The sequence below is a fragment of the Lissotriton helveticus genome, chromosome 5_1 (genome assembly GCF_964261635.1).
Source record: "Lissotriton helveticus chromosome 5_1, aLisHel1.1, whole genome shotgun sequence".
Classification (NCBI taxonomy): Eukaryota; Metazoa; Chordata; class Amphibia; order Caudata; family Salamandridae; genus Lissotriton; species Lissotriton helveticus.
Genome location: NC_136065.1, coordinates 1,784,752,057 through 1,784,767,968, shown reverse-complemented (window position 1 = coordinate 1,784,767,968; position 15,912 = coordinate 1,784,752,057). Strand labels below are relative to the sequence as shown.

The 15,912-nt window shown below is 44.8% G+C and overlaps 1 protein-coding gene and 1 pseudogene across 3 annotated transcripts in view; both read left to right on the top strand.

Annotated features, from left to right (window-relative positions):
- The window catches only part of TANC2 (tetratricopeptide repeat, ankyrin repeat and coiled-coil containing 2), a 2,511,073-nt gene that overhangs the window by 736,619 nt on the left and 1,758,542 nt on the right, over positions 1-15,912 (top strand). The gene's annotated exons all lie outside the window — the stretch shown is intronic.
- LOC144756514 (GRAM domain-containing protein 2B pseudogene) lies at positions 14,453-15,251 on the top strand (annotated as a pseudogene).

The following is a 15,912-nucleotide window of genomic DNA, read 5'->3' as shown; positions in this document are numbered from 1 at the left end:
TGATGGCACTCTCCTGCAGAACATGGTGAGGGGCCCCTGAGATTCCCATTTCTCACAGCTATTTTTAGACCTTGGGTAGAATAGTGCCCCCCCTCCCCCTCCCCGGTGGTGCAAGAACCCGCATACTCGCGCCCCTGTCTTCAGCTGACACACTTTTTGCTTTACGATTTGGTGCATTGACTTAGGGCTCTAGCAGCGTCAGAGACCGAGTAGTCAGCTGTTCTGAGTGCATGTGACGAAATATTCCAGTCACTCCAGAAGCGCCGTCTTAACACAACAGTGAAACTCTTCTGTGGGTACACTGGGTCCTCTGTAAGGGTGACAGACGGTGCCTGTTTAGAATGGGTTAGTAGGGACAGGAGCTACTGGCGACAGTGTCTCACCTTGCAAGCAACGACTATGTAAAAATGCTCACTCTAATTAGAAGTACGTGATTTTTAAGTCTGTTCTACTCAGTAGAAATTAAATAAGAAATAGAGACCCTTTAGCACCTCTAGCTTGACAATGTTTCAGGCAATGCGCTGTCCTTGACTGTTTGTCGTGGGGGCCCGAAGGGCTAAGAGTGCAGTTGAAATTAGGGAGGAACATTTTTCTAAGCTGTTCACTGAGGGTATAGGACTGCTAAAGAGTTTTGAGCACAAGATCGTTTTGAAATACAGAGCAAGTCCAAAGGTATATACATTTAGAAATGTTACAGTTTCTATGAAGGCCAATTTAAGAAAGGAATTACAAAAGTTATAGCGTTGTATGGCAATAAAAAGATTAGACTATACATTTATTTGGGTGATCTGAATAAAATGTTGTGGGTAGACCTCTACCCTTTTCCATCCCCCAGGGTCTGGTCATTAACAAATAAGGGAAGGAGGGTCACGTAGCACCCCCTCCCAGTGCTGATTTCGGCCCTGGGGAACCCATCCCCAGCCTTTTATTTATTTTTAATAGAGGGAGGGGCTGCGCAGCTCCCTTCCCTGTGCCAATTTCGGCCACGGGGCCTGGCCATTAACAAATGGGGAGGGAGGCCATTAGACCCCCCTCCATGGGCCAAGTCGGCCCCAGGGAGCCCATCCCCCGGAGCCCAATTTTTTTTTCTTAGGGGAGGGGGCCACGTGGAACCCCCGGCGGCCCCATTACCGGAGTCCAGCCACTAAAAAAATGGGGGAGGTCAGCCTACTGTTTATTTCTGAGCGACATTTCACATCTTGTTCACACCCATTTAGGTCTGAGTACCTGCAAAGAGCTAACGGGCTTATGCTAATTAGCATTCTGATAGTTCAGGTAGTTGAAGGGTAACTTTCTAAAAGTTAATTTTCTTTAATATTTATTAAAAATCTGACTTCTCCGTTAAATTGGAGTTTAAATAACTATTACAAATAGTGGTTTCATCATTTTTATTTCTGGCTGCAATCCTAAAATACAGTATCAGTATTGTAATCTGTACTCTGGTTTTCTACAGGACAACTAAGCCTGCCACACTGAAAATAGCTTTTTTGGACCTTGTCATTGTATAGACATGGTGATATTAATTGTGTACATTACCCACTTTTAAATATCATCCACCCTATCTTGTGGGCTACAAGACTTACATAGGGGTGTCTTGCTAATATTTACAAGGACGGTTGTTTTAACAGGTTGCTATGCAGGTTTTACACAGCAACAAACACCAAGGAATGGTAGTCCTGATGCCATGTTTTTTTTGTCACACTAATTGTTGGCACAGTTAGTGCTACAGTCGACAGGTTACAGTTAACTTTTCATGCCATGGGTGTATTTCCGCAACAGATACTATGGACTTCTTGAAAAGATAAATATTCTAATCAGGCATTAGCCAATTCCTCCATGTTTTAGGGGCCACAGCATATACACTGGGTACTGGACAGCAGTTCCCCAGTGTGCAGAGTTTAAAAATCAGCAGTAAAATAGGATCCAGCAACAGGCAAAACAATTGTGAGTGATCACACACAAAAGGCAGATTTTCTACATGACCTGATGTGGGCCAAGAGATTTTGTCCAAATATTGCATAGGACCGATTGGCTGGTACTGGACGGCATTTCCTAAGTACATTTATGACATGCATTGCACACTCTAGAATGAGCAATATTATGTGTGTATTGTGTAATCATAGTTGATTCTTGCTGGGATTTGATCCAAGAAGCAGTATTACATCATAGTATATTACAGGAGCTAAATTAATTAATCCATTAGAAATTAAAGTTTTCTGAAAATGTAAATCTTTCTTCAGATTGGAATCAGATCAATAATTAAAGGTTAAGGGCCTGGTTTGCATCTCGGCAGAGTGGAATACTCAGTCACAGATGTCCCAGTCCGCTGTATTACAATCCTATTATATTGTATGGGGATCATAATACGGAGGACTGGATATCAGTCATGTTTGTGGCAGAGTAATGAGTAAATCTTTATTTGCAGATTCATAAAATCATTGCAATATCAAAGCCGTACAAAAAGGGATTAAAGGATTACTGGGAGCATAGTGAATTAAAACAACTCATGTTAAAACATCATGCCGTAAAGAAGAGGTGACATCATGTTTAAAACTATTATCTGTAAGAACGCCCGATATCTGTGAACCCAAGTGTGTGCTGATGTATTTGTGCGAGCTGCAGGTGGGCAGGCCCAAAAGTTTGCATGCTGGTCAGGGGTGTATTAATCCAGGCAAAGGTTTAAATGTCCAGGGGCCCTTGATGGAATAAGGGCTAAATGTTAGCTTGTGATGGAACTTTACTGCCTATCTCGATGGTGGGTTCTGGTTACTCGGTCAGTGGTACCCGCACCTGAGGCCGGCGGTTTCTTATCTAGCATAACTGCTGTGGTGCTAATAATAATTTGTTAACTTTGCAGCCCAATAGTGTCATCACTGTGCTGCGGCAAGATCTTATCTCAAGTGCCCGGAAGGCAGGGCAAAGTAATTTTCTTCTGAGTTGGTTAACTGCAGGGCAGATGCACAGAAAGTGTCATTGGCTTTCCTCAGAACTGCCACTTAACCGCATGCGCGCTAGCGGTTTTCCCGCTGCGCGCTGCGTTTTTTAAAAAGCCGCGTTCTCGTCATCAGCGTGCGAGCGGCGTAACGCCGAAGTGGTTAAACAGCAAAGAGGATCCTGCCAGCTTTGTTTCCAGGATGGGACCTGAAATTTTGAAGGGAAAGCTCTTGTGCGCATTAGTAGAAAAAAATGTTGAATCGTTTGAGAAATGTGACGTGAGGTTTGGTTGGGGCCTGTGTTCGTGTAGGTAGGTCTGAAGGACTATTCAACCATGCTTTTTCCTGGCCATTTCTGCTTTATCAAGCGTCAAGCATTTTAGCTTGGCCCATTTGTTGGCGATTTTTGTAAACGCTGTGAAGCTGATGTTTGACTGCCAGACGTTGGATAGGTTGCAGGTTAATGCTTATTGGAGCACTGTTGGCCAGTCATTTTTTCATTTCGTTCCAGCACGAGGCAGCCAGTGACTCTGATGGTACGGCTTTCTTCGTCTAGCACAATTTGGTAAAGGCAGCTATCCTTACCAGGAGTTGATGGAAAAGCCCAAATTCCAGGCACACTTGTGCTTTAGGAATTTGTTGTGGTATGTGAAAGATGCGTTTGAACAAAACGGACTGTAATTGGTTTAGGATAGTTGCGTCCTTACCCTTTAGGCGTTCCGAACAGTAGGTCAGCAGGGTAGAAACTTTGTCCCAATGATTTGTAACAACTATGCCTGAGACGAAGTCCCTATTTCTTTTTGGATTAGTTGAAAGTGAAATGTAGCTTGTTGGCAGAGTACTTCCTCCGCCGAGATCTAAATCAGCCCCTTAGTTCTTCAGTTCAAATTGGCACTGGAAATACTTTTCCGGATACCAGAGTCAAGTGGTTCATGCCAATTCACTCCAGAAAGGAATACAAGCAGCCCCAGAGTTGTTTGATCCCAGTCTGTGAGGTAGTTGGAGTCATGTGGCAGCATGAGCTAGGGACCCACATATGGGCATACACGTCTGATTTAGAGCGTTCACTGCAACAAACACAAAGTGTTGGCAAAGTGTTGGAAGGAATGCGTGAATGAATTTCAGCTACTATCAATCGCTCGAGTCTGCTTTCCATTCTATCATTCTTCACCCAATATGCCATTCTAGATTGAAAAACTATGGACTGTAATACGGCCCAAGAGATCGTAGCGGCTTCGATTAATTAAAGCGTTCCCTCGATCACTCTGTTGTTTGTTTCAGAAAGCATGGAAACATGCTCTGATAGAACAAAGTCTGATTACATGAACATATAAGGAGCAGATCCTCTATATATGTCTGGAACATGTATGTATGAGTTTATTCTTGTCTATTTTAGGCATTTGTGTAGTAATATGTTATGTTATGCCATTTTATATAGCGCATGGCTACCCCAGCAACAGGGCGTCCCAGCGCTTACGGACAAGCCTAATTACAGGACGGCCAGAGTAGAGACGACAGAGTGCCGAATCCCGGGGGACCCTAAACAGAAGAAAACAACCAGGTTTTGATTTGTTTTCGGAAGAGCAGGTGATTAGTAGTAGTACGCGCTCTTAGAGGGATAGAGTTCCAGAGTTTTGGAGCCAGATACCTAAATGACTGCCCCCCGGCTCTGCACCTCCGGGTCTTGATGGTGCGGCAAGAAAAAGGTCCGCGGAGAGCACGCAAAGGAACATAGAAGGAACAAAGTCCCTGCAAGATTTGGGGGCCAAGGCAATAAAGAATTTTATGAACGAGACAGAGGGTTTTGAATTGAATGCGTTGTTTAACAAGCAGCCAATGCAACCTACGCAAAACCTGGGAGGTATGGCAGTGTTTCGGCAGTCCGAACAGAATGCGGGCGGCAGCATTCTGAGCCCTTTGCAGTCTGTTAGTGACTGTCAAGTTGGAACCAAGCATAAGGGCATTACAATAGTCTAGATGGGATAAGACCAAAGCTTGGACAATTGTCTGACGGATGGGGGGTTCAAGAAGCCAAGAATGGGCTTAAGAGAGCGTAGGCGGCCGTAGCAAGTGCCAGCCACTCTTTTGGCATGGGATTCAAGGGCAAGTGAGTTGTCTATAATCACACCCAAATTTTTGACTTCCTTCTTAGGAGTAGGAGGCGGGCCCAATGTAGGGGGCCACCAGTGCTCATCCCACTTCTGAGTGTCACTGCCGATAAGAAATACCTCGGTCTTTGGACGAATTCATCTGGAGGCAGTTCTCTGTCAGCCAGCAGGATGTCTTCTTGGAATTTGGCTCGGTCCCCCACAGTGTCATTAGAGAAGGTAAAGATCAATTGCGTGTCGTCTGCATAAGAAATTAATTTGATCTTACGTTCCCTGGCTAACATGGCCAAGGGGCGGACATACACCTTAAACAACGTGGGACTGAGGGCAGACCCCTGCCGGACGCCGCAGCCTAGGGGGAACCTGCTGGATGAGTACGGCGGAGCATGAACCTGGAAGGAACGGTCGGATAGAAATGACGCGAACCAGTCCAGAGCTCCGTCTCCTATCTCCCAAAGTCTTCTAAGTAGGATCCCATGGGAGACCGTGTCGAACGCCGCACTCAGGTCCAGCAGGACCAGAGCTGAGGTGCTACCCATGTCCTGTGTCGCCCTTAGCTGTTCCGTAACGGCCAGTAGGGCCGATTCCGTGCTATGTTTGGCACGGAATTCGTTCTGAGATTCTTCCAGAATCCCATTAGTCTCCAAGTAACCTGTCAAGATGGAATTCATGTGTGCTTCCGTCACTTTAGCCAGGTACGGAAGCAGGGAAATAGGTCGAAAACTTTCTGTCTTGGAAGGTTCCAGGGTGGGTTTTTTTTAACAGGGGGACAACCTTGGCATGTTTCCAAGATTTAGGAATTGTAGCTTACTGAAGTGATCTGTTGATCAACTCCCGCCCTTCCATCATGATGGAGTCCTGGAATAGTCTAAACGTCTCTGGTTTAACGGGATCTTCCGGGGACCCAGACTTAACTTTTGAGGCCAGAAGTTCCATGTCTGACTGTTGATGAGTGGGAGGGTTTGAAGTGAATAGGGGAAGTCCGGTGGGCCTGTGATAGGGCTAGGGGTCGTAAAAGGTCCACCAGAGTTAAATGAGTTGTAGATGCCTTGGACTTTATTGACAAAAAAGCAGGCTAGCTCTTCGCACTGCGAGTCAGACACTATTGTGCTACTAGTTCCCTCAGGTGATTTAGTCATCTCCTTCACTAGCGCGAAGATAGTTTTAGCTTGATTAGTGCTGGAGCTGATCAGATCAGTGTAGTAACTGGCTTTGGTCTTTTTTATAAGCCTATGATAGGCTTTAGTGGCGGCTCTGAAGTTGGTTTTAGCCAGAGGGTCATAAGATCGCCTCCAGATACGCTCAAGTAACTTACATTTTTTTTTTTGTATTGCGAGTGCCGCAGTACCATGGGTGGGACTGTTTGCGTTTGGGCCTCGACATTTCCTTAGGGATGAAGTGATCCAATGACTTGTTGATCCACTCCCTATAGGCTAAGTCGGCCTCCTCCAAGTTGCCAGACCAATCTGGACGGGAATTTTTTTGTCTGGCCTCGAACAAGGCACCATCAAGTTTATTATAAATAACAAACGATGAACAAAAGGGTCTAAGGGAAATTTAAAGACCTGCCCAGAATATTATCCCCATGATAACGAGACTAACAACAAGAAAAACTGGGGGTCTATGTAGGAGCTTCAGGTGCTCCAGGGTGCTACAAACTCCTTCATAAGTGAGTTAGCGCTAGCAAAGCTAAAATAAGTCTTAATGCCCAAGTGTGTAACAGGACAAAACTAAACAATGGACATACTTAGATTGTTAGTAGGACCCATACAGAGAATTCCTGGATTCCCATCAAAATGAAATGTAGATCAAATGATATCATTTGGTCATCCAAAATGGGATGGTATGTCCCTTGATCAACGGGACTCGTCCATTGCCCACACTCAATTGGGTCGCACCCTCAATCGTTGTAGTGACCATGAGAAAAAAGATCGTGATGGGATCATGTGCAGTGCAGAAACTATAATGGTGGCGAGTTAAAAAAGGGTAAAGGATCAATATTGAAAACTTTAATGGAAATTGTCCTTTCCCTCGCTAAAACCAAGAACAGTGCAAATGACGCAGTCTAACCAAATAACTGCGTGTACTGGGCCAACATGTTTCAGCCAGTAGGACCAAAATTCCACAGCTTTCGTCAGGGCCAAAGTTCTAAACGTTTGCTACTGCAAAAAGTGAATCATAAAATTAATTAGTAAAGGATACGAGTAAATTATCCAGTTTCATATTCCTCTGTATCAAATGGTGTATCTTACATCTAAAAAGAAAACAAAAACATATATAAAATAAGTAAGTCCTATTTGCAAGGAAAATCCTGTCAGTGGCTCCTCACAAGTAAGCCCATATATTATCTTGGCGTTACTCACCCGAATTATACAGGGAGTGTACCTCACCTCTCCTGGAACCCAGCTCAGGATGAAAGAGGCCCCGCTCTGTGAAGGCAAAGGAAGGGGTAATGAAAGGAACGGTAGACAATATTAATCTGCCACTCCTTTCAAACTTAGGTGTAACCCCTCCACTAATCAAGCCCCCCAGAGGTCCTATCGAGTCTAAAAGGAAGGAAACAAGTCACCTGCCCTCGCAGGTACCCAGTCACCCAGATATCTTAATTTATAAATCATGTCTTCAAACGTCTATGTCCCAATAATGAATAAGGACCCGGGTTAGCTAGAGGAAATTAATCTCTCTTAATCTCCTAAGCCACAAGACATACAGTAACATCTGAAAGAGAATGAGCAAAAAGCTTCTATGAGGTCACTGACCTGTCCGTCGTTGCCTCGTCGCAGGACCCAAGCTCGGGGGGAGGCACTCTAGGCACAACACGGTAGGCTTTTAAAGAGAAGAAAAAGGGCAAAAGGGGGGGGGGGGCGGAGTCCTTGCTCACAATCATATCAAAAATAATATCAAAATACCAGTGTTTGTTTTATCTCTTTGGTTACTCCTTATTGCGGCCAGCCAAACTATCGAAAAACCGCTGTGAAATCAAACATGTTAAACGATTTTAGACTGTTATTGATCGTCAACAGAAAACCGGGAGTCAGCGCGTAATCTCGCGAGAGGTCACGAAGGACTACAAAGTGACATCACCGTCCCCTCAGCAGTAGTTTAACGCAGGCCGCTCGTCCCAGGGTTATCAGAGTATTCTGTTTATCCACAGGATATAAACTAAACCTCAGGATATAAATCAAACCGTGGGGTCTACGGGCCTATGTATTGGCAACCAAATACCATGTTAAAACATCGTGTGATCATCACGCAAGGCTGTCAACAAAAAACAAAGCTGAAACTACAAAATTACATCAGTACGGCCATTTTAGTAGTTTCTTTAGATTAAGTTAACTAAAGCTTTGTCCAAACTTGGAAATGAGGATGTTTAAGCATAGTCCGAACTTAGAAATGAGGATATTAAAGCATTTGACAAAAATAAGGAAAGTTAATACACGAAAATACCCATAGTTCTCTCTTATGCTTACAACTAGCATCTCAGTAGTGTTAAATAGATAAATAAGTGGGGGCAATGAACTAGAAAGCGGGGGAAGGAAAGGAAGGGGCCCCTCGCTAGCAACACATAGTGACAATAGGTAGGTACAGAACTCAGCTGTCCCTGGCAGGGAACTGGTATCACACACCAATCATGACTCTGATATATAGGCAAACAGAGTGCAAAGAAACAAACAGGTCATATAACTGATGGAACCCACTATATCAATTAAGGATAGCCCAGGGTATCTCATCATTAAGACCCCATGTGTCGGTGGACAGCCTATATATCCATTTCTGTTCTTTAAGGAACAGAAAATTTGAAACATTGCCTATATGGGAAGGAATGTGTGGTTTCTCTAAGATAGTCCACGTGAAATCCGTTTCCAAATGCTCGAAATCCACAAAGTGTTTAGTGAGTTTGGATGACGTTTTTTTGCACTTGAATGCACTCTTATGCTCAAGCATCCTGGTTCGCACCTTACGAGTGGTCATACCCACGTATTTGATGTTACAGGGGCAAGTAAGCTGGTAAATAACATGGGTACTATTGCAATTAGTAAATTGTTTCTGAACCCATGGACGATCTGTCCCTATATCAATTTGAGATGACCGTATAGTCTGTGGGCAGACAAAGCAACATCCGCAAGGGTGATGCCCTGTTACCGCTGGTAAGTCCCACAGGGTGCCAATGGCTCTTTTTGGTGTTTCCTTGGGACGGGTGTGTACCAACAGATCCCGCAGGCTTGTGGAGCGTTTAAAGGCGAACAGAGGCGGCTCAATTTTGTCATTACTTGCATTCAAGAGCCTCCAGTGTCGCCTCACAATTTGTTGTATTTGGTTAGACCTGGTGTTAAAAGTACTAACGAAAGTAATGCGCTCTAGAGGTGGTTTAACCACTGGAGGGTCAAGGAGCGATTGTCGATTGTTATTTGTCGCTCGTTTGAGAGAGCGTTTGATTAATTTTTTAGGGTAATGTCTTTCAGAGAGTTGTTGACACAAAACCTCTGCATGTTTAACAAATGTTTCATTGGCAGAGCAATTGCGCCTCACTCGGAGAAACTGGCCATAGGGCAGATAGTCTCGGGGGGCTTTGGGATGCTGGCTCTCATATAATAGCAAAGAGTTCCTGGCCATGGGTTTGCGAAACAATTCACTCTCCAGGCCAGTCTCAGTGGCATGAATTGAGAGGTCTAAAAAAGATAATCTCTTTTTGTCAATCTCCACTGTGAAACGCATATATTGGTTTTGAGTATTAAGCCACTGATGGAATAAGAGGATCGACTCCCGATCCCCTCTCCATACTAACAGGATATCGTCTATATACCTCTTCCACCATTTGATGTAAGGGTGGAAGGGTTTAGTTGGTGTCAAGACAATTTGCTGTTCAAAGGTATGGACATACAGATTCGCCAAACTTGGCGCGAAAATGCTGCCCATACTAGTCCCCGAGGTCTGGAGATAAATGGTGTCCTCGTATCTGAAGAAATTATCCTTCATTGCTAGCTTAGCCAGTGCCATTATGAAGGGGACTGGGGTAATGGAGTCTAACACAGTTTCACTCAAGATAGTTCGAATAGTGTCCAGAGTCTCATCTTGAGGGATTGCCGTGTACAACGACTCAACCTCAAACGAGACTAGGTAGTCTCTCTCGGTGTTGTACTCAATCTCCGGTATAGCCCTCAGAACATCGGTCGTATCTTTCAAGTACGTAGGCATGGTTTGGACAATCAGCCTTAAAAAATGGTCCACGAAAGCAGATAAAGGCTCTAAAAGTGAGCCTTGACCAGAAATTATTGGTCTCCCAGGTGGTGGTCTCTGGGCCTTGTGCACTTTAGGTAAAGTGTAAAAATAAGGCATCGTGGGATGTGAGGTCTGCAAAAACAAAGCCTCATGGTTGGTAATCCAGCCTTCACCTAGAGCCTCTTCAACTAGAATCTTAATCTCTGTAGTCAACCTCTCAGTGGGATCTGACGCCAGGGGTTCATAGGAGGTTTGGACCCCCAACTGACGTAGACACTCAGTTCTGTAATCGTTAGTATTCTGTATAACGATCGAACCGCCCTTATCTGCAGGCTTGATCGTGATGGAAGAGTCTTGTGTGAGAGCTCGTAAGGCTTGATGTTCCAACCTGGACAGATTATTGAAATGATCTTTAGGAGTATTCCATAGCCTGTCGATGTCATCTTTAACAGCCTGTTCAAAGGTAGCTACTTGGGGTGGTATTAAGTGTGCTGGAGGTTGAAAAGATGATTCATTTTTAAGCCCAGTGTTCTCATCAATAGGAGAGTCTGCTGTGGTGACTTTGTCTCGAAATAAGTAACGCAATCGGAGTTTCCGAAAGAATTGCGCCAATTCCAACTGTACTTGAAAAGGGTCTCCCTGGTTGGTCATAACATAACCAAGACCTTTATTCAGAACGATCTCCTCAGTTGTAGTCAGTATTTTGCTGCTCAAATTCACTACAAGGCTGGGAGGTGGTCGTTCCCTGTCTGAGCGGAGTTCCTCCTTGTCTGGCTCCGGGTACCCGCATGTGGCCCCAGCGACTCATCCCAATGGACTTGGGGCTGAGCGTTTCTTCTTGTCTGTCGTGGGCCAAGCGATAAAAAAAGGCTGGTTACCGAAGTTGGACTGGTAGTCTGGGTAGGGTCCCATGTGTGGCTGAAAATCGAATTGGGAAGGCACTGAATGTCCCCAAGGGGCAGGTGGCCACCAAGGTTGAAATTGGGCTACGTGTTGTCCTCTATAGTTCTGAAATCTTTGTGAGCGGCCTCTGCCTCTCATCATAGGTGGAGGATTGTTAGACGGATCTGGATCACTGTCGGAACCTGAGCTTGAACCGGAATAATTAGAGCCAAATCTCTTTCCATTGTTTCTAAACTCAGGTGCCTGGTACGAGTCACTGGTGTAAGGGTATACACGCTCGTGCTTGAACTTAGACAAATCTTTTTTTAAATTTGTCAATCTTCACCTGCAGGATGGAATCCCTAAACTCGGTATTACTCTTGTTCGATTCATCATGTTGTTTTTTAAACAATGTAGAAGTAATAGTCGTCTTTATTTGTGCCTCTAGTACTTGGATCTCGATTAGAATCTTGTCAGCCACCCGCTTGGCCATACTAATTATTAAAATTAGCCAATCGCGGGTGCAACGCCACGCGATAAGTGACCAATCTTTTAGAAACGCTTTATCATTTAGAAAAAGCCTTGGTGCATTTGTCACTATTAGACCAGGCGGGGCACAACTGGCCCTCAAGTACTCAGCCATAACTATGCCGTGCACCGATGTGCGCGAATGGGATTTTTTCAGTGTCAAAACCTTAGCCCAGTCGTCAGTTGTACCTACACTGGGTGTTGGAAGAACTTCTAAGATACTGGGCATACTGTCCAGTATAGATTGAAAGACCGAATCATCATAGGCTAGACCACTGATTTCTGCCATTATTTAGATAAAGGAGGATGACCTTGTACTCCGAGAGAGCTGGACCTAAAACCTGACTAAAAGAATCAATAATCAAAACTAAGGCACACTGTGTCGATAGTAAATAATTACCTATCAAAGTGTAACTATACAAAAAGACCCGCAGCCAGCAGCTGCTCCAAACAATAAATAACAAACGATGAACAAAAGGGTCTAAGGGAAATTTAAAGACCTGCCCAGAATATTATACCCATGATAACGAGACTAACAACAAAAAAACTGGAGGTCTATGTAGGAGCTTCAGGTGCTCCAGGGTGCTACAAACTCCTTCATAAGTGAGTTAGCGCTAGCAAAGCTAAAATAAGTCTTAATGCCTAAGTGTGTAACAGGACAAAACTAAACAATGAACATACTTAGATTGTTAGTAGGACCCATACAAAGAATTCCTGGATTCCCGTCAAAATGAAATGTAGATCAAATGATATCATTGGTGCGACCCAATTTAGTGTGGGCAATGGACGAGTCCCGTTGATCAAGGGACATACCATACCATTTTGGATGACAAAATAATATCATTTGATCTACATTTCATTTTGATGGAAATCCAGGAATTCTCTGTATGGGTCCTACTAACAATCTTTACCATCAAGTTTATGCCATGGGCGCCTCCAGAGAGGGGGAGGAAGCTTTTCCCTAGAGCTGGCTGGGATCTTAATGGAAATCTGCACCTGAAAATGATCTGACCAGCTGAGCGGATTGGGGGTAGAGGCTGTAGTTCCCTGGATGTTCGAGAACACCGGATCTAGCAGGTGGCCCGCCAGATGAGAAGGCCCTTCAACCAGCTGACATAACTGGCAGGCCTCCAGGTCGCCCAGGAACTTCAGTATAGCAGGGAACTCGCGGTACTCAAGATGGAGATTGAGGTCCCCCAATATGCTGAAGTTTGCTGACTGCAAGGCTAATTCTGAGACAGTTGAGACTAATGACTCCTGAAAAGTGCTCGCTGGCCCAGGAAAGCGATATATCAAAAGCCATGTGAGGGTTAAGATATCCGAGACCCTTAACTTAAATAGAGTGCTTTCACAGTTGGCTATGTTTGTGGGGTAAAGAGTACAGGAATAGACGGTTTTAAAAATCACCGCCAGTCCCCCACCCCTTCCTTTAGGTCTGTTCTGAGTTTGAATAAGATAGCCAGGGGGGAGGGCCAAAGCCGAGATAGCCGATGAATCGTTGGTTAGCCACGTTTCCGTTAAAAATAGCAGATCAGGAGAACGATCTGTAAGGAGCTCATGTACATCTTCGTGGTGTTTAGCTAGGGACCTGCAGTTAAGGCTCAATATATGAAAGTTTGCGGTAGTTTTTTTCACTGAGGCTGTAGCCGGTGAGGTCAGGACGGCCTCTGTTGCCTCAAAGCCGCAGTGGTCACACCGCAGGTATTGTGAGCCAGGGTGCCAAAGATGGGCCGCACAGGCCGACTGACATTGAAGAGCGAGCAGCTCCTCCCGGGCAAATGGGGCCATTCAGGATGACTGTCAGCCAGGGATTCTGGCCACTGGCGACGGACCAGCGCGGACGGGCGCAGATGGGCTCGCCTTCGGCGACCCGCCGCGCGCGTCCGCTGCGCGGGAGAAGGTGATGCTGCATAAGAAGGCACTGGTCCCGCCTCTGGCGGAAATGCAACGCCCACAGGGGCCGGGCCAAAGGTCGAGAACGCCCTCCACACAAACGGCACCAGCCGTGATGGAACGAGGCGGCGACCGAATAAAAGGTACAGTGCGCTCTTTCAATTGTACACAGTTTAAAATACACAACGTTATCAGGACAGTATCAGGGTTTAAAAATAGCAATTATGAGGCACACAATCGCCGCTGCGGCGCCTAGTATCTCAGGCGCGTCCGCTGCGCGGGAGAAGGTGGTGCTGCCTAAGAAGGCACCGGTCCCGCCTCTGGTGGAAATGCAACGCCCACAGGAGCCGGGCCAAAGGTCGAGAACGCCCTCCACACAAACGGCACCAGCCGTGATGGAACGAGGCGGCGACCGAATAAAAGGTACAGTGCGCTCTTTCAATTGTACACAGTTTAAAACACACAACGTTATCAGGACAGTATCAGGGTTTAAAAATAGCAATTATGAGGCACACAATCGCCGCTGCGGCGCCTAGTAGCTCAGGCGCGTCTGCTGCGCGGGAGAAGGTGGTGCTGCCTAAGAAGGCACCGGTCCCGCCTCTGGCGGAAATGCAAGGCCCACAGGGGCCAGGCCAAAGGTCGAGAACGCCCTCCACACAAACGGCACCAGCCGTGATGGAACGAGGCGGCGACCGAATAAAAGGTACAGTGCGCTCTTTCAATTGTACACAGTTTAAAACACACAACGTTATCAGGACAGTATCAGGGTTTAAAATAGCAATTATGAGGCACACAATCGCCGCTGCGGCACCTAGTATCTCAGTAATATCAGTTGAGTAAGCCAGAGGAGGCAGCGGCTGCAACCCACCCGGGCTCACGCCGCGGGACATGGTGCTCATGACCGAGCAGCACTACGAGCTGAAGGACAGCAGGCGCATGGCCCTACATGTCTCCAGCTCCAAGAAGGTTGTCAAAGCTGTCACTTTCAGCTTGGGTACAGAAAACTGCATGGATGACAAAAGGAAGCATGCTAAGCTGAACCTTCAAAATATAATCCCACCAACAGTGATGCAGAAGTATTTGAGATCAGGAAGAAACATTACATAGCAAGATCACCAGTATTAACACCAGACATTTTAAATTCAACAAAACTTAAGAGGAAAAAATCTGGCCTCAACCAGTTTTCCGAGGCAAATGCTGAATTTCACAAACTATTTTAGAATGTATCAAAGGAAGAGTTACTGAAGCAAATTTTCACCTTTGCACTTCAAAAGAGCTCTTGTATCAAGGGAAATTATACAAATCTGAAAATTGGATAGGGTTCTATTCAAAAGTCTTTAGTAAAGTCTTCAAGATTATTATACCTGTGCCTTCTGTAGTGATGAAAAAAAAGTAAAAACGTCTCTTGGTGCCAAATGCTCTGTTTGTTTCCACAGCCATCGAAAGATATACATTTATCTCTTTACTCTCCAGAGACACAACTTACTAGTTACTGAAATCTGTTTGTACCTACAAAGAGCTCGCCAGTGCTGCAAACAGCCCATTTCCTTCATCAGCTGAAAACAGTTTCAGGGCCAGACATCCCACATCTTTATCTATGGATTTCAATGTAGATTTCTCACAGCTGGATGGAATGGTCAGACAAAGAAGATAAGAACTAGATGAATATCAGTTGAGTTGTACTTGACTGTATTGTGCCTCTTAATCTTTGTAAGTGTGATTCTATATATTGGTGATTGTTTTACATATGTTATTTTTCTATTTAATGAGTACTAATAAGGTGCAACCTTTATCTGAGACTGTCTTCAAAAGATGTCACTTGAAACTAGACGATTATTTTTTAGACTCATGTAATGTACTGATCCACTTTACAAGTCTTCACCATCTTTGATGTGCAAAGACGTATTTGCATTTCATACCTATTTCTGTCCCTGACTGTTTGCTAATAAGACTAATGGCGAGCTCCATTTCCTCTGATTCTGCAGGTTAGATTTACATTAAATCCTGCTGTGAAAATAACAGCTTATCTGATGGTGTCAAGAATTCCTCCACTAAAATAGAACTGCAGACACACTAAAATGGCAAAATTGACTCTCCGAGGCATGAAGAATAAATTGTCAAAACCTCATTCCCGAGCCCCTATAACCTGATGTGTAGGTGAAAATCAATGTATTAAGAACTATGCAATGTGTATGAATGACTTTCTTACCTCATACCGCCTTTCTGTGGGTAATGACGTGTGGTGTTTTACTGTAAAACTAAGGTTTATTTTTTCATTTTAAAATATTTTATTGGTTTTAAATTTACAGAATTAGTGTGATAACAAATCATGATGTACAAAATAGGAG